The 25,038-nt window shown below is 42.0% G+C and overlaps 1 pseudogene; it reads left to right on the top strand.

Annotated features, from left to right (window-relative positions):
• Positions 1-1,731: 1,731 nt before the first annotated feature.
• Positions 1,732-20,936, top strand: LOC113033375 (uncharacterized; annotated as a pseudogene).
• Positions 20,937-25,038: the final 4,102 nt, after the last annotated feature.

Genomic DNA, 25,038 nt, shown 5'->3' with positions numbered 1-25,038 from the left:
AGAGGTTTATTTTTATAAGATATACTGAGAAGAGTGTGGGATTTAATTAACTTACATATTACATGACTTTATGTGTAAATGTAATCCTACACAAGGAGAAACTGTAAACCTCTGAGAAAATGATCCACCTGGTAGTTAGTTACATTTATCAGCCACGGCTTTTAATGCAAATAATATAAATGTTTAACAGGATTCTTTGTATAATACAGACTGACAGACACGGAGTTTCACAGAAACCCTGTGAGCATCCTCCTTGTTTGGTTAATGTTTGATTCAGTTTAACAAGTTCTTACTAACAAATCCACCATCACGGGGAAATCTGATCATATTATTGGTTACAGGAAACAGTGACGGCTGTTTCCAGCAGACCGCAGACCGACTGCAGCACTTCTTCCTCCTGTCATCACCTCTGATCGTCTCTGCTGTAACTCTCACTGCGTCGCCTTCACTCTGACTCGACTCTCCTTCTTCAACCTGGAAAGAAAATTGAGCAGCAACAATCTCAGGTGAGTAAACCAACGCTCAGCACCACTGTGTTCCAAACTCATGATTTAATATTTCTGCTCTGGCACAAATTCTGCATTATGAACTTTATAATGTTCATAATGAGTCCGAGTCCTGCAAATGGTCACCAGATAAATTTACAGTCTTTCTTTATTCTTGGCTGGAATAAACAGCAAAAGTGGTGATGAATTAATCAATGATTAGATTTATTTGTTTTTGCAAATAAAGCCGTCGACTTTAAGAGAATCTTCATCAATATTTAATATTTAATAATCTCACCATGTAGGTTTTGTTTCCATAATTTATTTTCCTAACTTATCATCCATGTTGGCGTTGCTCCTTCGTGCACACAGTGTCTGCTGCCCTCTTCCCCAGGAAACCTTCAAAAATGAGGTTTTTTTTGTTCGTTATTTGATGTTTCTCATATTATTTGGTGTAAATAATACAGTGTTAACTTTATAATGTTCAGTTTTTGTAGCTTTGGAAATATGTAACATTGCTGTATATATAATGTTTATTACTGACATCATTAGAGTTTTTTATTTTGCTGTTATTTGGGTTTTTATGCACAAAGAGGTCAGAATATTAGAAACAGAAACAGGATTAATTTTGAGTACATGCATACACCAACAGCTGGTTAAGATCCAGACTAAATGAATAACATAATCAAACAATGAATACATTAAAAAACATTAAAACCACCAAGCAGGCACATCATTTGATTATTTAGAGGAGATCATTTAAAGCAGAAGATGCGCGTGAAGCTGTTCCTTCTGTGCTTAAGTTCAAGTTAAAGAAACACCGGACATGGTAAAGTCTGTGTCCACGTTTAGAGATAAATTTGGGAGTTATAACTGAGGACGTCTGTTCAGCATTAACTACTGAAAACACGAAACATCATTTCATTATTATTTGTAAGACAATAGAAAAAACGGCACTGATAACGTTGCGCTGAGTAAACCCACTTCCTGCCTCCCTCAGTTATTACTGAGGGCTGTAACTTAACCAGCATGCAGGTCATGCTTTTCATGTCAGCTGAAGAACAACGACTCACAATGTTTGCTGTAAGGTCACCTTTGCACAGGTGAGTCAGGAAGTGGAACAAACACCTGTGAAGAGCGTAAACTTGGAGTCCTAAAAATCTGTGTGTGTGCGCGTGCGTGCGTGCGTGCGCGTGCGTGCGTGTGCGTGCGTGTGTGTGTGTGTGTGTGTGTGCGTGCGTGTGTGTGTTGGGTGTGGGGTTTCTAACTTTAAGTACTAACCACACATTAATATCCTCGCGTGTGCTGAATGCTCAGGTGTGATCGTGTCCTTGAACCACACACCAACACGTGATGTTTCAGGAGACACGTGAGAGCCTCACACAGAAGAAACACACAACAGTGATGACACACCGACCTCTGGTGAGTGCTGCCGCCCAGGACGGGAACAGACTCTTGGTTTGGACGTGCTCATGTTTAAGCACTTCCTGTTTGGAAACCTTTCCTTGTGGTTAATGCCTCAGCGAATCAGAACTCCAGAGTCCAACATGAAAGTGAGCATATGAGGAAAAAACACTCCAGTGATGAATAATCCAGGCAGAAAACAGGGCCATGCATTAACTGCTGCACCCTCTGCCCACTACACCTGCACCACAGTGTGATGCTGAATGTGATGCAGGACAAAACAGAAGCTCATAGGATGTTAATGCCACATTTATTTTTATGTTATATCATTTTTATCTTTTATCATCTTTTTACTTTCTTGTTTCAGTAGAAGTTATCCTTGATGCTGAGCTAAGTTTATATCTGTTTTCTCCACATTTTTATAAAATCACTGTAAAGAATATCTGTTTATGGTGAGCGTGTTTAAAACAAATTTGTACTTTTTTTCCTTTTTTTAAATTAACGATGAAACATCAGGAAAGAACACATGTTTGGGACAATGTGTACAGTCAGCAGAAATCACAGAACCATCGAGAAGATCAGACAAATGTTTTTAAGTCTTTTTTTCCTGCACATCAACATTTAGTGACTGTGTTTAAAGGGCATCTGTTTCTGCAGCACCTGTTTCACCTGTGAAAACTGTGTGACCACGGAAATATCTCCAGATGTAAATGAGATACATTTAAGACAGAAAGCTCATTAAAAATAAAAAAGTTTTCTCTTTTTCAGCCATGAACTTCTGACTTTTCAAGGTCAAACAAAAATAGATTCACAGATACTTCTATGCAAAACGAAGCAGAACATCAAATTTGTGACTGATTCAAAAGTTTTTTTTATAATTAATTAATTAAAATATAATTCATGTAATTAAATGTAATAAATTACATCTTTAAAACCCAGCTGCCCAGCTCTTTATTTCTTTACTTTTACCTGCAGTGACTCTGTTACTCTGTAATGTTTGTCTAAATTAAATTAATAACCGTCAGCTGGTTTTATTAATTTGATCTGTATTTTCTAAACAGCCAGAAATTCCTCTGTTATGTCTCCCGCTGAGGGACAGTGCAGCTGAAACATCTGGTGAGTCCATCAGGCTTCATGTCACAGATGTTAAATACAAATTACTGCAATTATATTTCTGTCTGTTTCACAGACACATGTGATGCTGAACCTCCAAACAGCAGCAGCTATGACCAAAGGCCTCCTGACAGTGAGTTTAACTAATTTGAGAGAAAGTTCATGTGAGAAAAAGTGTGGAGTCGTCTTTCTGCAACACGAGTCAGACTCCACACCTCGAGTTTCAACCTGCAGGATGATGATGATAAAGGAAAAATGATACTGGAGGCAAACAGAGAGTGTTAGCCTCAGCACTCAGAGGCTCACGTACGCATTTCCCACAAGACAATCTGACATAGTTTAAACTTTAAAGCAACGCAGTAACAGGGAGACTGAGAACAAACACACAATGATTCTGTGCTGAAGCAGCTAAGACAACTTCATCATCACAGAATAAATAAATCAGGTTTTTGTTTATTTTTCAAATTGAAGTTGAAATGAAACCGAAAAATATTCAAGAACAAAAATGAATGATTCATCATTTTCTTTTCCTTCATGTGTTTCAGCTGTCATGTTCAGGCTGGTTGAAGCTTGTCAGCTTTGTTTCTTATCTGAAATCTGAACATATTGTTTTCCTGCTGAGTGCAACGATGAGTATCAAACATGTTGGTTTATGCTTATTTTTGTGTTTTATGTGGGAGAAATTCTTTGTAAGAAGTTTCTGTGGGACATCAGTAATATCATCCAGGATCTTTACATTAAAACATGTCAGTAAACCATGTCTGTCCTTCTGTGGCTCATATCTCAGTGTTACATTAAACACTCAGAGTTATCATCTCTACTCTCTGTGAAATACACTCAGAATAAGGTGCAGCGTCAAATCACAGAATTCATGAACAAATGAAGTAAATGAATTTCTGTCTGTTTGCAGATGACGAGCATCACTGCAGCCACAGATATGAAGTGATGCCGCATCACAGTGAGTAAAACTGAATTTTTCTTTTTCTTTCATTGTTGCAGTTTATTCATAGCTGCACAGTGAATCTGCTGAACTACAAACACAAATCCAAACACTGTACTTACACGAACTCAGCTCTAAAGTTCTGCATAGTGAAAAAATCACTTTAGTTTTGGGTCAAATTAAAGTAAATTTTATGTGCTGTATATTCTGTAATAAATACTTATAAACAACGTTCCCTCTAAGCTGCGCGTGCGCAATTGCACACAAAAAAAAACTAACCTGAATTGAAATTAAAATAAACACGTTAATAATCCTGTTCTGCAGTGTTAGTAAGTCACTGGCTGCTCCCGTATGGGATCAGAACCATGCCGCCTTATCCCACAGTCCAGCCAATGATGCGATTCACATTCGTATATACGCAGCTAATCACCGTGGTTGACAGGCTATGACAGCGTCCTTATGTGCCGGTGTTTTAGCAAAGCGGCTGATGTGGAGTGAAGCCACGTTAATGACAACGTGTACAACCATTGGAGACGTGAGCAGGACAGACAATAGCTTCTTCTTCTTCTTGGTTGGCGACCGATGTTAAGGCGCATTACCGCCCCCTGGCTCACAGCTCAGTGGACATTTAGATGAGAAAATATATATTTGACACATTTAAGGAAAATACTAATAAAATAAAATAAAAATAAATAAAATAAATGTTCCCTTTAGAATTTTTTTTGCTCTTTTTTGCTCTGTAAAATAGTTGTTTTTCTTTTTCAATCACTCATCTTAGCAGCAGGATATACATGAAAAGAGAAACAATTTAAGTTTGAGTGAAAATGTACATTTTTTGCACTCTCTGGTCAACTGACTCAGTGACTCAAATGACTCAAGAAAACCGATTCACTTTGGTGAGTGACTCATTAAAACTCGATTCAGTAAAAAGAATCGAATTTACCATCACTACAAAGCACTCTCCACCTGTGAGCAAAAACAACCCCCCCGCGCCTCTCGCCTTTGCTATTGGTGGAAAAATGTACCACGTGGACCAATCAAAAAATGATATGGCAACATGGCATTTAGTTGTTTAGGAAGGGGGAAGTTTTAGGAGTGACGGCGTGTTTGAGATGTGAGAGATTTGAGACGTTTAGCGCAAATCTTGTGTAGTTAGTGTGTAGTCAGTGTGTAGTTAGGGTGTAGTCAGTGTGTAGTCAGCGTGTAGTCAGTGTGTAGTCAGTGTGTAGTTAGTGTGTAGTCAGTGTGTAGTCAGCGTGTAGTCAGTGTGTAGTTAGTGTGTAGTCAGTGTGTAGTCAGTGTGTAGTTAGTGTGTAGTCAGTGTGTAGTCAGCGTGTAGTAGTGTAGTTAGTGTGTAGTCAGTGTGTAGTCAGTGTGTAGTCAGTGTGTAGTCAGTGTGTAGTCAGTGTGTAGTCAGTGTGTAGTTAGCGTGTAGTCAGTGTGTAGTCAGTGTGTAGTCAGTGTGTAGTTAGTGTGTAGTTAGTGTGTAGTCAGCGTGTAGTCAGTGTGTAGTTAGTGTGTAGTCAGTGTGTAGTCAGTGTGTAGTTAGTGTGTAGTTAGTGTGTAGTTAGTGTGTAGTTAGTGTGTAGTCAGTGTGTAGTCAGTGTGTAGTTAGTGTGTAGTTAGTGTGTAGTCAGCGTGTAGTCAGTGTGTAGTTAGTGTGTAGTCAGTGTGTAGTCAGTGTGTAGTTAGTGTGTAGTCAGTGTGTAGTCAGCGTGTAGTCAGTGTGTAGTTAGTGTGTAGTTAGTGTGTAGTCAGTGTGTAGTTAGTGTGTAGTCAGCGTGTAGTCTAGTTAGTGTGTTTAGTTGTAGTAGGTGTAGTGTGTGTAGTCAGTGTGTAGTTAGTGTGTAGTCAGTGTGTAGTTAGTGTGTAGTCAGTGTGTAGTCAGTGTGTAGTTAGTGTGTAGTCAGTGTGTAGTCAGTGTGTAGTCAGTGTGTAGTCAGTGTGTAGTTAGTGTGTAGTCAGTGTGTAGTTAGTGTGTAGTCAGCGTGTAGTCAGTGTGTAGTTAGTGTGTAGTTAGTGTGTAGTTAGTGTGTAGTTAGTGTGTAGTCAGTGTGTAGTTAGTGTGTAGTCAGTGTGTAGTTAGTGTGTAGTCAGCGTGTAGTCAGTGTGTAGTCAGTGTGTAGTCAGTGTGTAGTTAGTGTGTAGTCAGTGTGTAGTCAGTGTGTAGTCAGTGTGTAGTTAGTGTGTAGTCAGTGTGTAGTCAGTGTGTAGTCAGTGTGTAGTTAGTGTGTAGTCAGTGTGTAGTTAGTGTGTAGTCAGTGTGTAGTTAGTGTGTAGTTAGTGTGTAGTTAGTGTGTAGTCAGTGTGTAGTCAGCGTGTAGTCAGTGTGTAGTCAGTGTGTAGTTAGGGTGTAGTTAGTGTGTAGTTGTGTGTAGTCAGTGTGTAGTTAGTGTGTAGTCAGCGTGTAGTCAGTGTGTAGTCAGTGTGTAGTTAATGTGTAGTTAGTGTGTAGTGAGTGTGTAGTTAGTGTGTAGTCAGCGTGTAGTCAGTGTGTAGTCAGCGTGTAGTCAGTGTGTAGTCAGCGTGTAGTCAGTGTGTAGTCAGCGTGTAGTCAGCGTGTAGTCAGTGTGTAGTCAGCGTGTAGTCAGTGTGTAGTTAGTGGTGTAGTCAGTGTGTAGTTAGTGTGTAGTCAGTGTGTAGTCAGTGTGTAGTCAGTGTGTAGTCAGCGTGTAGTCAGTGTGTAGTTAGTGTGTAGTCAGTGTGTAGTTAGTGTGTAGTTAGTGTGTAGTCAGTGTAGTCAGTGTGTAGTCAGTGTGTAGTCAGCGTGTAGTCAGTGTGTAGTCAGTGTAGTCAGTGTGTAGTCAGTGTGTAGTCAGTGTGTAGTCAGCGTGTAGTCAGTGTGTAGTCAGCGTGTAGTCAGTGTGTAGTCAGTGTGTAGTCAGCGTGTAGTCAGTGTGTAGTCAGCGTGTAGTCAGTGTGTAGTTAGTGTGTAGTCAGTGTGTAGTTAGTGTGTAGTTAGTGTGTAGTCAGTGTGTAGTCAGTGTGTAGTCAGTGTGTAGTCAGTGTGTAGTTAGTGTGTAGTCAGTGTGTAGTCAGCGTGTAGTCAGTGTGTAGTCAGTGTGTAGTTAGTGTGTAGTTAGTGTGTAGTCAGCGTGTAGTCAGTGTGTAGTCAGTGTGTAGTTAGTGTGTAGTTAGTGTGTAGTCAGCGTGTAGTCAGCGTGTAGTTAGTGTGTAGTGTAGTCAGTAGTGTTGTTGTGTGTCAGAACAATGAGGCGACTGCTGAGTGTTACAGGTGTTACAGCAGTGAAACATCTGCTGCTGTCAGGCCTGCAGGTATCAGGCTGTTGTTCTCCTTCATCTCATAGTGGACAGAAATTATTTTTTGGAGCGACACAAATAATCTGTGTGGCATCAGATTTGATGCAGAACAGCTGATTGTTCTGTAAATAGTTTGAAATGTTTATTTAAAAAATGCCTTGGCTGCATTTTTACGTAAAGACTGAGGCAAAACTCAGTTACTTTTTTGAATCAGAATCAGAATCAGAAAGGGGTTTATTGCCAAATGTTGAGCAGGTTTACAACATTAGGAAATTGCTGCGGTGAAGAAGTAACTATATAATTAACTGCCCAACATTGGTCATTATATACAGTATTTTGCAGGCAGAGAGTTACAGACTCTCTCCCAGACTACAGACTCAGTGTGTTTTGGGGTTTAAAAGCCACAGAGACACAGTGTTTAGAAAAAATGCGTCTCAGCTGCTCCGATACTCCTGACACATATGGGATCACTACAGGTTTTTGCTTAGGCAGCGGTTGTCCTTCTCTCCTGGATCGGCTGGAACTTTCTTTAGGTGCCTTTGACAAAAGTCCAGCTGTGATAACCGCATTTACTCAGGGCCTTCTTGATGTGCCGTTCTTCTGCCTCCCTGGCTGCTGTGTCAGTGGGGATGGTGTTCGCTCTGTGTTAACACAGAGCGATGGTTCGCTCTGTCTCTGTGGCTTTTAAAGCCCAAAACACGCTGCACCAAAAATTGGTCCACCCCAAGGATCAGCACCCCCAAAGCTCTGATCCTAGAATCGCCCCTGCTCATAATGCAAGTCAGAGCTTTATAAAAACAGAACAAAACAAAGTTGTACCACTTTGTTTTTGTTTTGTTTAAAAAACACATGTTTTCAAACTTGGAGTTCAAGTTATTTTTACTTCCAATAGTGTTAACATACTACAGGTCATGAACAAGATTTCTTTTAAATTTTCATTGTAAGTGGACTAAAGCAGTTAATTAAAAGTTGTCTAACATAAATGCTGTGATTTGATTATTTTAATAAACATGTAACTTGGATGGATTCGATGCTGGCGTGACCACAGTGCACACGTCTGCTGTTGCTCACAGTGGTCCAGGGACGCTCAGGGAGTTTGTGTGTTCGCTCAGACACGTGAAACATTAGAGGGAACGTTGATTATAAATCCTCATCTTTTTGATTTTGTTTTACATTTTTAATCACTAATTTAATTCTTTCTTTATGTAGAATGAATATTTAATGTGGAAAGTTTGAGCTTCCATTAAATGGGCAGTTATTACAAGTATCTTTGTGCTCTAATGGGTGTGTGTGTGTGTGTGTGTGTGTGTGTGTGTGTGTGTGTGTGTGTGTGTGTGTCTGTCTACCTGGTGAATGTGAGCACATCCAGGACAAACATGTTTTCTGATGATGACGCTCTGAGGTGATCTTTGTGTTTTCACAGATGATCTGCAGCTGCTGAACAGCAGCGACGATCTGCAGCCACCAGACAGTGAGTCAGACTGAAGTCTGAGTTTCTATAAGAACACTCAGTGCAGTCAGCTGAAACAGTCACAGACAAATAGACAATAAATCTTTACCTGAATCTTCTACACTTGGTTGTATTCATTGCTTTCTTTACGGTTTTCTTTGCAGTGTCTGAGATCAGGGTCGTTCTGCTGGGGAACATTCAGTCTGAGAGGACCGCTGTGGTGAACTTCATACTGGAGGTTCCTGTGTTTAGCCCCGAGGAAGAGCCAGACTATCAGCCGGTCAGAGGACTTCTGAGGGACAAAGAAATCATCCTAATCAACACTCCAGATCTGCTGCTTCCAAACATCTCTGAAGATGATCTGAGAGAACATGTAGAAAACTGTGTGAGGCTCACAGCTCCTGGACCTCATGTGTTCCTGCTGGTCCTGCAGCCTGAAACCTTCACAGAGGGTCACAAGCAGAGACTCTGCAAAGTCCTGAAACTCTTCGAAAAACGAGTGTTTGATCATTCGCTGGTTCTGCTGTCAGCATCCAAAGAGAGGGGCTCGAGTTTCATGGAAGAGCTCGGGCTCCATCGTCCCTTAAAAGATTTGATCAAAATGTGCAGTTACAGATATTTGTGGAGGAAAAACCTCGAACCTCGAGAGCTTTTCACACGCCTGGTTCAGATTTTTAAGGAGAACAATGGAGAGTGTGTGAGATATAAAGCACATAGCTAGGAAACGTTTACTGAAGCGTCCGATCTCAAAATGCAGAGTATAACTGCACTGTTTAAGTCACAGAGGACTGCATGCCTTTTAAAACCAGACCAAAAGTTTGTTTGGTGAGTGTCAACCAACAGCAAGGGGTAAAATCAGCTTTTTGTTTTTTAAAGGCACCAAAATAGTAGAAATAAAAGATGTATAAGAATTCTTGGTTATCTGGATGTGTGTGTTTGTTGTTCTTTAGTCTGTTTGTCCGGGTGTTATTGGTTCGGTCTCTCTTCCCTGAAGCGTGCGTTGTCTCTGTTTGCGTTTGAGGCGTCAGCACACACAGTGACTCACTGACAGGATGCTCGCTATTTAGTATTTGCTTGTATTTTAGTATTTATTTATTTATTGTCATTGTCAAGAACAATGAAATTGCGTTTGGGGCTTCCATACAACCCAAAAAAAAGAAGAAAATAATAAATACCCCTTAAAACCCAAGTGTACATATTTAACCCAGTGTGACTCCAATGCAATAAGACAATCCTTAGCAATAATGTTCGTAGAAATTCAGACAAAGACCTGAGAAACATGACAAAATACAACAATGCAACCCATTCAATATTATTGTACTGTGAGATATGATATCAGATATGATAGTTATCTATTTAAGAAAGAGGGGGGGGGGGCAGGAGGGGGAAGAGAATAAAGATATGATGCACCAATGCAGACCAGTTCATTGCTATTAAGAAGTTGGATATGGTTATTGTCCGTGAGAGGGGGGCAGAGAGTTCAGGAGCCTCACAGCCTGTGGATACAGGCTGTTGGCCAGTCTGGATGTTCTGGCCTGTATAGACCTGTACCTTCTCCCTGAGGGCAGCAGATGGAAAAGGTGGCGCGCAGGGTGATGTTGGTCCCGCAGGATACTGTGCACCCTCCTCAGACAGCGAGTGGGGAAGATATTACTGATCTCTGGCAGACTTGTTCCAATAATTCTGCCAGCTTCTTTCACCACCCGCTGGAGTGCTTGCTGATCGGCCTTGGTGCAGCTGGGGAACCACACTAGAAATCCATACGTCAGAACGCTGCTGATGGCACAGTTGTAGAAGTTCAACATCAGAGATCTGGGAATGTGTGCGCTCCGCAGTCTCCTCAGGTAGTAGAGGCGCTGTTGGGCCTTCCGTACAACTGAGGTGATATGGTTGCCCCAGGACAGGTCCTCGGTCACAGTTACCCCCAAGAATTTAAAACTGCTCACCCTCTCCACCACCTCACTGCCAATGAAGAGAGGCAGATGGTTGTTATGACCCCTCTTCCGGAAATCTACAATGATCTCCTTGGTCTTTTTGGTGTTTAAGACCAAGTTATTGTCGTGGCACCATGACTCTAGTTGTTGCACCTCTGTCCTATAGTTTGTCTCATCATTGTTGGATATAAGTCCGAGCACTGTAGTGTCATCGGCAAACTTAACAATGAGATTGGACGCGCAGGAGGAAATACAGTCATGGGTGAAGAGAGTGTATAGCAGAGGGCTCAGAACACACCCCTGAGGGGCACCGGTGTTGACCACAAGGGTGGAAGAGGTGTTCTTACCCACTCTGACACTCTGTCTACTGTTAGTGAGGAAGTCCACAATCCAGTTGCACAGAGAGGAGTTGAGTCCCAGTTGGTGGAGTTTGGGACGGAGTTTGTATGGCCGGATGGTATTAAAAGCCGAGCTGTAGTCTACAAAGAGGAGCCGTGCATAGGTGTTCCTGTGTTCCAAGTGCTTCAGTAATGTGTGCAGCACTGTGGCGATCGCATCCTCGGTTGACCGGTTCTCCCTGTATGCAAACTGGTGCGAGTCCAGGGATGGTGGAAAAGCAGCTCTGATGTGTTTAATGACCAGTCTCTCCAGGCATTTGGCGGGAATGGGGGTGAGTGCCACAGGTCTGAAATCGTTCAGACATGTGACATTTGACTGTTTTGGGATGGGAACGATGGTTGCTGCTTTGAAACAGGATGGTACCAGTGAACAGGACAACGAGGTGTTATATATAGAGGTGAAGACGTCCGCCAGGTCCGCAGCACAGTCTTTTAGCACCCGGCCCAGCACTCCATCTGGCCCGGCCGCCTTCCTGGTGTTAATGCTCCGGAACACACGCCTCAGCTCATGAGTGCTCAGGACCGGAGCAGGGTCGGTTGAGGGGAGAGGGGACAGGACAGGGTCGGTGTTCTCCCTATCAAAACAGGCATAAAAGAGATTTAGATCCTCAGCCAGAGTAGAACTGTCGGCTGAGGGTGATGGTGTTCTTCTTTTGTAGTCCGTGATAGCCCTGATGCCCTCCCAGACCTGCCTTGGGTTTGTGTTGTTCTCAAACCTGGCCTCGATACGCCTCCTGTGCTGCTGCTTGGCAGTCTTGATGCCTCTTCTCAGGTTGGCCCTGGCAGCACTGTATGCCTCCTGGTCCCCGGATTTGAAAGCGTTGTTCCTCGTTCGAATAAGTTGTTGAACTCCGTGTGTCATCCAGGGTGGATTATTAGGGAACACACGGAATCGTTTCCAAGTTGTTACATTGTCCACACAGAAACAGATGTAGTCCAAGACAGTGGAGGTGTAACTGTCCAATGCGACACATTTGTCAGTGTCCTGCACCTTGAATACATCCCAGTCTGTGCAGTGGAAACAGTCCTGAAGCATCGGAATAGCATCCTGCGGCCATGTTCTCACGGTTTTGGTTGTAATCCCAGTGCTCTTGATCTTTTGTGTGTATATTGGGTGTAGCAGAAGGGAGAGATGGTCTGACAGACCCAGGTGGGGATAAGCCTGGGCTCTGTACGCATTCGCCATGTTGGTGTACACCTGGTCCAACGTTCTATCTCCTCTGGTAGCACACTTCACATTACGGTGGAAATTGTGAAGTACAGATTTCAGGTCCGCGTGGTTAAAATCCCCAGCCGCAATAAAGACACTGTCCGGGTGTGCTACCAGGCTGTTATTGATGCTGCTGCTCAATTGTGCTAACGCTAGCTTAGCATTAGCATCTGGTGTAATGTAAACAGCGCAGATGTAAACGGCAGAAAATTCCCGAGGGAGATAGAATGGACGGCACTTTAACACCAACAGTTCTACCTCTGTACTGCACAGTTTTTCCGTTACCGTGACGTTCGTGCACCAAAGGTTGTTAATATAGATGCACAGCCCCCCGCCAGTCTTCTTACCCGAGTCCGCAGACCTGTCGGCTCGATAGGCGGTGCGGCCTGCTAGATCGATAGCCGCATCGGGAATGGCGCTGTCCAGCCAGGTTTCAGTGAAAATCATGCACGAACAGTTATTAAAAGTCCGTCTAGTGGCGATCTGCAGTCGTATTTCATCCAGTTTGTAACGGATTGAACGGGCGTTGGAGAGGAATATGATCGGGAGTGGTGGTTTAAACGGACTAGTCTTTAGCCGTGCCCACAGGCCTCCCCGCTTGCCTCTCTTCTGCCTCCGCTCGCAACGTCTCCTCCTGCGGCTTGCTGTTGCGGGTAGCCCCGGGGGTTGCTTAACGATCTCCGGGGGGATGAGATACTCGGATGTTAGTTGAAGATATTATGCTTCACCTGGAGCTGAGAGCACAGTCGGGCCAGCTTCAGCTTCCTCAGGAAGAACAGTCGCTGCTGTGCTTCCTCACCAGCTGTGATATGTTCACTGACCATGTGAGATTGTTGGTAATGTGAACACCCAGATATTTGATGTTCTTCATAGTCTCCACCTCTTCACCATTTATAGGAAGTGAGGATTTTTATCATCACTAGTGATCAGTCCCACTGTAGTGGTGTCATCAGCAAACTTCACTGTATCCCAAATCCCTGCAGGGCTGTCCTCAGGACCAGGGTTCACGAGATTTTGGTGCCGGTTCTGACATGTGATGGTCTGTGGGCACTGGATAGTCCCAGGGTCCTAAGTTTGTGTCCCAGTTTGTGAGTGATCATAGTGATAAAGATGCAGCTGAAATGAACAAAAAGCTTCCTTAAATGTGTTTGGATGCTCCTGCAGGGACTGGGGTGTGTGAAGTGCAGGTAAGCCTTCATCCTTCAAAGATCTGTTCTCCTGATAGGTGAATTCATGGTTGTCAAGATCTTTGGAGAAAATGTGAGATAAAATAATGCCCTCAAAGCACTTAATGACCAGGTGAAGGTCACTGAGAGACATAACTACAAATGTTTCTAACATTTTTCACTTTATCCATCCTTGGCCCTGTAGGAATACTGTTGATTATTACTTAGCAGAAACCAAAAGAGCTCTGCCCCTCAGGGGAATCGAGCCAAAGCTGATGACACAACAGCAGCAGAGACAGATTGGAGCTGTATTTACAGACTTGGAGCTTTTTATTGTCATTGTGCAGTTTCTTGCACAGCGAAATTGGGTAGCTGGACCGAAAAGGTGCAAAAGTAAAGAAGAGAAAACAATATACAATGAGGGGGAAAAAAGCAATATATGTATACAGATGTGTGAATGAATTATATACATGGTGTATGTGTAAGAAACATTGAAACAGAAACATTGTGGGTCTGCATACAATGGCAGTTATATAATAAATAAATAAATAAGGGTCGAGGGGCAATGGTCATTTAGGGTGGGGATGGTGATTCCACTGAGACCAAAGTATTGCATAAAACATGGAAAGACTGAGATATTGCACATAGATGATCAGTGTTGGGGAGTAACGGAATACATGTGCCGCCGTTACGTATTTAAAATACAAAATATGAGTAACTGTATTCCGTTACAGTTACCGTTTAAAAAGGTGGTATTCAGAATACAGTTACTTTGTTGAAATAAATGGATTACACTGCGGTACTTTCCTGTTTCATATTGTCGCGGGTCAGGACTGTTTGGGTTTTGTTTGACAGCTACGTTCTGTTGATCCAGGCGGCAGCGTTATGGTTACAGGGCGACGCTCTCTCTCTCTCTCTCTCTGCGACTGTGTGTTTCCTGGGTGAGAGAGCGCCTTTTCGTTGTTGTTGTTGTGCTAAGCTAACAGGCAGAATGCTACAAGCATAGCTCTAAAGAATGTAGCATCATGGGCAGTGTAGTCCGTGTTGCAGGGAGAATGCACTGCCATACACGTTATGTGTCTGTGAGCGCGAGGAGGGAGAAAAAGGAGAGTGGAAAAGTACGAGTTATCATTGAGGAAAAACGGGAGCTGGAAGCATGTAAATATAATAATAACCACTGCAGCCAAGAAGAGTGCCTGACGAGCCCAGTTGTAAGTAAGCTATTAAGACTCGACTGTACACCGTGTTCGTGTTTTCCTCCGAAACAACAAGTTCCGTTGGAGCAGCCTTTCAACGCCTCTCTCTGTCTCTTGCAAGAAAAGTTGACCCACACAACAAAGTAAAGCTATTTTTCGGCTACGAGCCGACAGGGACCCCGCCGTATTAGTCAGAGGTCCCTTTACTACAGTTCGGAGTCGCGGACCTTCAGTAATAGTAATAAATCAGAATCAGAATCAGAAAGGGGTTTATTGCCAAATGTTGAGAAGGTTTACAACATTAGGAAATTGCTGCGGTGCTTCAGTGCAAACATAGTGTCATAAATAGCACTTAAATAGACATGAAAAATAAAAGTAGGAATAAGAATTAAAAGTGCTACCTAGAAAGATATATACATGAGTGCAGGTGGTGATCAATGCCAAACATGGAATGATGCAGTGACACAGCGTAGGGTCATGTGTTAGTGGTGGGAACAGTCATATGGTTATTGTTCATGTGTCCAACAGCAGAGGGGAAGAAACTGTTCTTGTGGCGAGAGGTTCTGGTGCGAATGGACCGGAGCCTCCTGCCTGAGGGGAGCAGGTCAAACAGACTGTGTCCAGGGTGAGAAGGGTCAGCTGAGATCCGGGCTGCACGCCGCAATGTCCTGGAGGTGTACAGGTCCTGCAGAGATGGGAGTCTGCAGCCAATCACCTTCTCAGCAGAGCGCACAACACGCTGCAGTCTCTGTTTGTCCCTGATAGTGGCTCCAGCGTACCACACGGTGATGGAGGAGGTGAGGATGGACTCGATGATTGCGGTGTAGAATTGCATCATCGTCCGTGTTGGCAGGTTGAATTTCTTCAGCTGCCTCAGGAAGTACATCCTCTGCTGGGCTTTCTTGATGACTTATTTTGATATCTTGGAAAGTTTCTATACAATCTATTTCCTTTTTACAGGCATTTTACAATCTTTTTTTTTACATTCACAACACTTGTTTGGCTGGACAATTTTTGTCATTTTTTAAAAACTACTTAAAGAACTGTATCATGTGCTTTATTAACATTGTTTTTAGTCCTGTTCCAAAAGTAATTTCAATCCATCCATTCACAGAAGATCTGCGTCGCCAGACAGGAAGCTGCTTTGAAGTCTTGCCAGAAAACAGTGAGTCACACTGAACTGTGTCAGCCTGAACTTAAAATATATGTAAATTTATAATAGTATGTTTGTGCACTCTGTTAGAACTAAAACCTCTGGATTTAAGCCTCACTGAAACAAAAGGAGTCACTCTTCAGTATGCTCCATGTCTGTGTTTTGCGGCCTTTTCTAAATCTGTGTTTCCCGTAGTGTCTGAGCTGAGGGTTGTTCTGCTGGGGAGCAACTGGACTGAGAAAAGTGAAGTGGGAAATCTGTTACTGGGAAATACTGTGTTCAGCAGTAAAACTAAAGCGTTTGTGAGAATTAGTGGTACACTGGAGGGCAAAAAAATTGCTGTCATCAACACCCCCTACCTGCCTCCTCTCAACACCTCCCACCATGATCTGACAGAGTTTATAAAAGACTTTGCAAAACGCTCTGATCCTGGACCTCATGTGTTCCTGCTGCTTGTACAGCCTGAAAACTTTACAGAAGAGCACAAACTGAGACTCTGCAGAGTCCTTCAAGGTTACAGTGTTCGATCATTTGATCATTCACTGATACTGACCTCAGCACCCAGAGAGGAGAGCTCAGGTTCTGTTGAAGACTTCATGAAGAGTCCAGCATTAAATAAAATAATCAAAAAATGTAAATGCAGATACTTGAAGAGGCTCAAAGTTGAACTTCCAGAGCTGTTAACACATTTGGGTGAGATGACAAAGGACAACAATGGAGAGCATGTCAGCTATGAAGCTTTTGAGGACACAGAACAGAATTTATCAGAAGATCAACAACCCCCCCCAAAAAAGGAGACGAAGACTCCTATTACTGACGCTGTTAAAGCTGCAGGTAAGATGAGAAACTCTTCTGACAAGGATGAAATACACAGAATATACAACATCTATGATTCAATAATCAGCATAACAATTTCTTATTTTCACAGGATTGCCCAATAAATTAAAACGAATCAATCCTCAAGTTTCTGGAAAAACACCTTTGACCAACAGTGAGTAAAATTTTCTCAGGGCTCATCCTGTTTTTGAAAACGGACATTTCTTTTGTCCTTTTTTGGTCTGAACATCCAACAGTTTTAATTATGCTAGGATAGGCTCCAGTGTCCCCGCGAGGCTGAAAAGGATAAGAAGAAGAAAATGGATGAATAATATATTTTAGTAGGCTTGTGCAGAACTTCGGTGAGCTGAGGTTGTTTAAACTTAACTTAATAATTCTAACTTTGACATTAAACAAACAGTTGTGTAAATAGCTTAAATGTTTAACACATTCACACACAATGACGAACTGTGTTGGTGTTTGGATTTTAATCTTTAAGTGTGACTCACATCACATCACATTTGACCAAGTCAATCGATGAGTGTCATGGTCCTGGGCCATGTGGGCCCAGTATTCGCAGTTTTGTGTGTTTTGTATTTCATTCCCTAGTCATGCCTTGGATTATTTAGTTAAGATGGTCCTTATTTGATTACCTCCTGTGTGCCCCTGTGTATCTGTGAGCCCTCGTCTCTCCTTGTGTTTATTTCTATGTTTTCCCAGCCCGTTATGTCTGTGTTCTCCCCGTGCTCTCTCTCCTCCTGTTTGAACCTCTGTACTTCCTGTTTTATTTTGACAGTCTCCCGTCAGTGTTGTTTACTCCTGCCATGTCTTGTTATGTTCATCTGTGTCAGCTGTGTTCCCATGTGTGGCCACTTCCCCTGATCATCCCTCTTGTGTATTTAGTCTCTGTGTTTCATGTAGTCTGTGTCGCGTCGTCTGTGTTACCACCCCCTGTGTTCCAGATCTCCAGCCATAGCTTTTCCTTAGTTTATGTCCAGTTTAGGTTTCTGTTTGAACTATTACTCTTATGCTGCCCTCACTCTGTTTTGTTCCTTTCATCAGCCAGAATAAAAGGCTCGCTTTTGTTTTACTCCACTCCTGCATCCTCGCTTGTGTTCGCTCCTGGGTCCACCACACACATTTCCGCACGGTCTGCCTCCGCAGACCGTGACAATGAGTAGACTAAAGATTCTCTGAGCATACTGAGGACTGAAGAGATCTCCTCGTACAAGCCAAGTGTTGTGATTTTAGATTAATTTGTGTTATTGTGTCCTGTCTGTTGTATCACAGTGTCTGCGTTCAGGATTGTGCTGCTGGGCAAAAGTGAAGATAAGAAGACAAAACTTGGTAACTTCATCATTGAGCACCAAGGATTTCACTGCCATAAACAATCACCCATCACACACTGCGTGGCCTCCTGTGGAGAGTGGAGAGGAAAACTAGTAACAGTGGTGAAAACTCCAAACTTGTTCAGTCTGTCTGAGGAGGACATGAGAAGAGAAGTGAAGAGCTGTGTGAGTCTCTGTCATCCTGGACCAAATGTTCTGCTGCTGTTGGTGAAACCATCAAAATTCAGTGAGGAGAACAGAACAACTCTGAAGTTCATCCTGAGTCTGTTTGGTCACAATGCCTTTAAACACTCGATGGTCGTCATCACACGTGAGAATGAAATGAGTTCCACTGTGAAAGAAGTCCTTATAGAATGTGGAGGAAGGCACTACAACATGTCTGAAGACAACTATGGATCGTTAATGGCGAAGATTCAGGAAATGACAAACCAATACAATCACCTGATCAAACGGTCTTTAAACCTGGTTCTGTGTGGGAGGAGACGAGCAGAGAAGACGTCAGCAGCCAAGGTCATTTTAGGTCAGACTGAGCTTCATTCAGCCTCCAACTCATCAGAGTGTGTTAAACATCAGGGAGAGGTGTGTGGACGTTGGGTTTCCCTGGTGGAGCTGCCTGCCTTGTATGGAAAACCTCAGGAGGCAGTGATGGAGGAATCACTCAGGTGTATCTCCCTCTGTGATCCTGAGGGTGTCCATGCCTTCATCCTGGTCCTACCTGTGGCTCCCCTCACTGATAAAGACAAGGGAGAGTTAGAGATCATCCAGGATGCATTCAGCTCTCGAGTCAGTGACTTCACCATGATTCTGTTCACTGTGGACTCAGATCCTACAGATCCAGCTTTTGTTAACTTTGTAAAGAAAAACCAGGACATCCAGGAGCTCTATGAGAGCTGTGGAGGAAGATCTTTTGTCCTTAACATTAAAGACAAACAGCAGATTCCACAGCTGTTGGAAACTGTGGAAAAAATCAGTGTCCACAAAGACAAATCATACTGCTACACAATGTACACATTTGGACAAGCCCAACTAGAGAAGATGTTACAACAAGAGAAATTCATCACCCAACTTGCACAGAACAGAAGCACTGCTGCTTGTAAGTACTTTCTTCTTCTTCTTTCTCCCTCTAACCCATGTTTGATGTAGACTGGTAGACTGTACTGACTGTTGACATTGTATGCAGGTCATGAAGAGATGCAGAGCCCAGAGTGTCTCAGGATTGTGCTGATAGGTAAGACTGGCTGTGGAAAGAGCTCTTCAGGAAACACCATTCTAGGATGAGATATATTTTTATCTAAACCTTTCCAAAAGTCAGTCACCAAGCGCTGTCAGAAAGAACAGGGTGATGTCACCGGCCGTCCTGTTGTTGTGGTCGACACTCCTGGACTGTTTGACAACAGTTTATCACATGATGAGATCAATGAGGAGATGGTGAAATGCATCAGCCTCCTGGCTCCAGGACCACATGTCTTCCTGTTGGTGTTAGAGATTGGCAGACTCACCCCAGAGGAGAAGGAGACACTGGAACTGATCAGGAAAGGTTTTGGGAAGAATTCAGAAAAGTTCACCATCATTCTCTTAACAAAAGGAGATACGTTGGAACATACAAAGGTGTCTGTTGAAGAATACATTGAAAACTCAGAAGATTCCTTTAAGAAGCTGATCTCTGACTGTGGAGGAAGATACCATGTGTTCAATAACTTTGATAAGCAAAGCCGCTCACAGGTCAGTGAGTTGATAAGAAAGATTGACACCATAGTGAAGGACAATGGAGGACGCTGCTACACCAATGAGATGCTGGAAGAGGCTGAAGCTGCGATACAGAAAGAAGTAGAGAGAATCCTGAAGGAGAAGGAAGAAGAGATGAAGAGAGAGAGAGAGGAGCTAGAAAGAAAACATGAGGAAGAAATGAAAGCAATGACAAAAAGATTGGAAGAAGAGAAGAAAAAACTTCAGCAGGAAAGAGACCAGAAACTCAAGGAGATGGAGGAAAACATAAAGAAGGAGCGTGAGGAGAGGAAGAAAGAAAAGGAAATGAGAGAAGAAGAGAACAGGAAGTGGAAAAATGAGGAAGAATTACACAGACAGAATTTGAAAACACAACTTGAAATGTTGGACAAACAAATTCACTCAGAAAAAGAGGAAAAGAAAAGTGTGAACAAAGAGCTGGAAGAGAGCAGAGAAGAGATGAAGAGAAAACAAGAAGCCTGGGAGAAAGAACGAAGTGAATGGTGGGAGAAACAAAGACAAGAAGATGAACAGAAGCAAGAAAAACAGCAAATAAAACTTGAAAACCTTGAAGAAATGTACAAGCAGGAAATAGAAAAACATGAAAAGAAAAGAAAAGAAGAAGATCAAAAGAGGAGAGAAGAGGAGAAGAAAGAACGAAATCAGCTGGAGGAAAACTATAAAATACGTGTGGAAAAACTGAAGAAGATGCATGAAGATGAGGCCAGAAAGAGAGCTGAAGAGTTCAATGATTTCAAAGTGAACAAAAACAAAGAGTTCGCAGCTCAGAAGGAGGAGCACGAGAAGAAGATTAAAGACAAAGATGAGAAGTATGACCTGTTAAAGGCTCTGGCTGAGCACACTGAAAAACAAAAGAGAGAAAAGCATCAAGCAGAAATCAAAGATGTGATCAAATGTCTTTCCAAGAAGAGAGGAAACGTGAAAAAAATCCAAGAGTTGCTGACAAAACATGAGGATCAAATGAAGATTGCAAAAAACCAGGAGGAAAAGGAAAACCTGCAGAAAATCCATGAAACAGAAATAAGTGAACTAATACAAAAACTTCTGGATGAAGTTGAAACATCTTCCTGCAGCATTTTATGAGGGCATTTTTTTTGTGTTTTTGTGACAGAGTTCCATGAATAAAAGATTTTCTGTACATTTAGTTAAATGTTGAGATGAGAATGCCAGTGTGTGTGCTGATGCTTATAGATCTGAATGTACTTAATCGAGCGCAACAGAATCCAGATTAAACTGCTTATGATCTTCTAACTGATCAGATACAAATTCATAGATTTTATGGTCAATTTGTGACCATTTTACAGTTACAGATCACAGACAGAATTCTTAATTGATCTTATAAATTCTTACTTTCAGGATTGCGTTCCATTTTGTTTCTTTTGTGAGTCATTGACTTGTGTAGTATGAATTGCTGCCATGTAACTCTTCAGGTTATAGAAAATTTTGAAGCAGTTAAATTTTTTGGTATATTTTATGTTGATTATTTTCATGCAGTACCATATTAAACAATAGAAGAAGCTTCAGCTGGTTATTAGATTTTTGGACATTTGTTGTAATTTTATAAATATTCAATAGTAAATAAATATGAATATCCTTTATGCTGTTCTTCTTGATGATTAAAAAAACTGTGGAAATTTATTTTTCCATGTGTTCTTGTTGTTCTATCTAGGCAATTGAAAATGATCATCCTTTCTATCCCTTATCTTTATAAAAGAAGTATTTGTCAGCCAAGAGAGGACGAACCTGATGCTGGAGGAATAAAGTCTCAACAAATAAAATGAGCTTTAAAGGCTGATAAACACTGAGTGTAATGACATAGTTATCTACCAGTTTGAGGTTGTCACAGCAGAGCATTTGTCTCGACACATGCAATGAAATGAAATGACCAAAAGCAACAAAAGATGTCCACTGTTTCAAATATGATTTAATATTTCTTTCAGGTAAATAAACTCAGAATTGACAAACTCCAAATGATTCAATCCATAACACAGCAGGTGAAAAATCTTTGGCTCTTTCTCTCCAACCCGTTCTCACTCCCAAAGCGTAACATTTTACGCTAGGTGACAAATCGTCACCATATTACGTTTTCGGCTACCCACCACGTTCCTAAATGACGACCTCGGAAAACAGAGGAAATATGAGAACCCTCTGGACTGAATCTACACATGTTCGCTCTTTTCCTTCAAATCGCTTAGAAACACGCTATTTAACATCATTAAAGTCCTGGTTAAGGTCAGGAATAAGGTTATGGTCAGGGCTAGGGATAAGGTTAGGTTTAGGGCTGGAATACAGGGCTGGAACGTCTACTACCGCGGGAGCGTCATTGCACTGGATTCCAGCCATAACCTGCCGCGTACCATAACAAGTTACACTTGGCCCCATAATTATAAAGTCACATACACATGCAAATGCAAATTTTGTGTTTTTATTTAGTATTTCTTGTAGGTTAATAAAGCAGAAGAGTTTGTATCACATTTATATTGCTAAAAAAAATATAGAACATCAATTGTTCGTTCTAAGATAATGAATATTAAATAAATATGTAATAAGGTAAGATTAATTACCTCCATAATACTACCTGTGTCATGAAAAGTACAGAATAATTATGTAATCTGTACGATGGATGAATATGCAGTATTATATACTGTAACATTCTGACATTGATTTAACACACTAACACAGACCCATTTAGCTGCATTATGATGGACTTATGTAATACCACCTATCAAAGAAAATGAGAAAAACACATGAAGGTTGCTCTGTGTGCACAATGCTGAGACAAGACAAGTAGACCTCTGTTATCAAATCCGATTCTTTTATTCTTTTACTAGACAGAGAAAACACGACTCAGTATGGTCAATTATTTATAATTATTTTATTCAATCATTACTTTCCGGAAAGGGATGTGCAGGAGGCTAGGCTAAACCCTCTGCAGATCTGAAGCATTAAGCCGGGTGTGGATGATATATTCTGTTAATGTCACACATAGTTTCGAACAAAACAACTTCTTCTGGCCTGACTTGATGTGTGTGTGTTACTTAGTTCTACTTTTCTCTCTACATGTGTCATGTCCTCTGCACAGTTTCCTGTTTTTGCACAGTATTTCAGTCTTGCTCATCACTTGTGACCTTTCACACACTTTTTAACTGAAAAGTAGCGTCTTTAATCTGCTGACCTACATAAATGAATATAAACAGAAAATAAGCACTAAGAATATATATTTATTCCGTAACACTGTGTGGACATATGACCAAAAACCTGAAACCATGATACCTGCTCTGCTAACTGAAGACAAAATCTTTTTTTACTTTTCTTTTTAATAAATAAAAATAAATAAAGAAAACACAATATATGGGAACACAATATGTGACCCTGAAAGACTAAACATCATTTTTAGGGATTTCTATGAAACTTCATATTCACCACAAATAAACCCGTCTAAAAGTGAAATTGATCAGTTTCTTGACAATGTAACTCTTCCAAAATTACTAGACAGTCAAGCAATGGCACTGGATTCACCACTGATGCCAGGTGAACTCCAGGAAGCCCTGATAAGTATGCCCAATAATAAGGCTCCAGGTCCAGACGGCTTTCTGCAGAATTCTACAAAGAATTTTGGACAACTCTGGCATGAGTATTTCACAGAATGTTGAAGGAAATCAAGGAAAATGGCAGACTACCATCAAATATGAATTCTGCCAACATTAGTCTCCTGCTAAAACCAGGCAAAGACCCTTTATTTCCCTCAAGCTATCGTCCAATATCCCTTAGAAATGTAGACCTTAAAATAATCTGCAAAATTCTCTCAAAGAGACTGGAGAAAATAACCCCCCTCTTAATTAATCCTGACCAAACTTGTTTTATAAAAGGTCGGCACTCATCAACAAATACAGTTATATTTTTGGTCTTGGTTATATCTTTAACTGTTGATTCAGGATTTTCCCATTACACCTTACATCTTCCATGGCATTCCTTAAAAATACCACTAGGTGGCGCATAGCGCTCAGGAGGAGCGTAAACCCCCCTGGGAGGCAAATCTGCAGAATAAATCCTGCAGTTGAATCGTAAACAAGTTCATGATCTGTGCCTCTTTATTTCAATACACAGCCGCTGAATCTAGGCTCGCACCCTTCCCAGGTACCTGTCACACCAGGGGGGGCAACATACACAATTCCCCAACAGCTTGTGTCAGAACAAATGACCAAACATCCTCCAGCTTCTGTCTCCTGAGGGGCACCAGGCAGGGATGCCCACTCTCCCCTTCACTGTTTGCAATTTTTATTGAACCACTAGCAGCAGCAATTAGACAGAATACAGTAATTAAGGGCATAAAATGCAAGAACGTGGAACATAAATTCAGCCTTTATGCGGATGATGTGTTACTTTTTCTCCAAAACTCACAAACCAATCTCTCTGGGGTAATTGCATTGATAAATTCGTTTTCAAGAGTTTCAGATTACTCAATTAACTGGTCAAAATCTACAGTCCTTCCGATTAATTGCTCCTTCCATAATTCTTCTTCTACCCCACTACAATCTGGAAATATTAAATATTTAGGTATTAATGTCTCTCCCAAGCTTGCAGATTTAACTAAATGACACCACATCCCACTTCTAAAGAAAGTGGAAGGCGATCTGGCTAGATGTAAATCTCTACCAATATCACTCATGGGAAGGGTCGCCGCTATAAAAATGATGACGGTAGAGAGTATGTTTGGGGAGTATGATTGTGTGTCAGTGTCCCTTTGTGTCTCCAGGTTCGGTGAGTTGCGAGTATTTGTATATATATATATATGCATGAAAGTGGGAATGCTGTGGGCTCAGCCCACTTGGTCTACTCTGGCACAGCTGGCAGAGCCTTCGGGCACGTCACTGCAGCCCCCTCTGGCTTCTGCTCCGTGGCTTCTGGGTGACCCCTCATCTGGGGCTCTCCTCAGCTCTTCCCAGGAGGTTGGCACGGTTGCTCCTCCGATGGTCCTCCTTGGGCTCTCGTGCTCTGGGGGCCTCTGAATGTCTGGAGCCTGGATCTCCTCCATGCCTGCTTCATGCCCTGCGGGACGGGGCTATGGCTCCCCACACCCTCTAGCAGATCATTACATGAAGGAACCTTTTGAATACAAGTGCGCTGATCCACACGGGTGTTCACAGACACAAACTACACCTTTCTTGGCTGCTACCTGAAAGCACATTGTGCGCTGTCAGTCTTGTGTGCTGCACAATAACATTCAGAATTTAGTATTTACTGTTATTTACACTTAGCTAGATTATTGCGATGGTGTTGTTTATTATGTTGCTCTCTTTGTTGCTTGTTTTTTTTCTCTTTTTCTTCTCTCAGCAGGTGATCCAGGAGATTGTTTTTTTTTTGTTTTGTTTTTTAAGTGCCCTTTCTCACTGTCCCTCTTCCCCTCTGTTTTTATT

Source organism: Astatotilapia calliptera, chromosome 12 (assembly GCF_900246225.1).
Source record: "Astatotilapia calliptera chromosome 12, fAstCal1.2, whole genome shotgun sequence".
NCBI lineage: Eukaryota > Metazoa > Chordata > Actinopteri > Cichliformes > Cichlidae > Astatotilapia > Astatotilapia calliptera.
The sequence above is the reverse complement of the archived record's forward strand: the minus strand, read 5'-3'. Positions and strand labels throughout refer to the sequence as shown.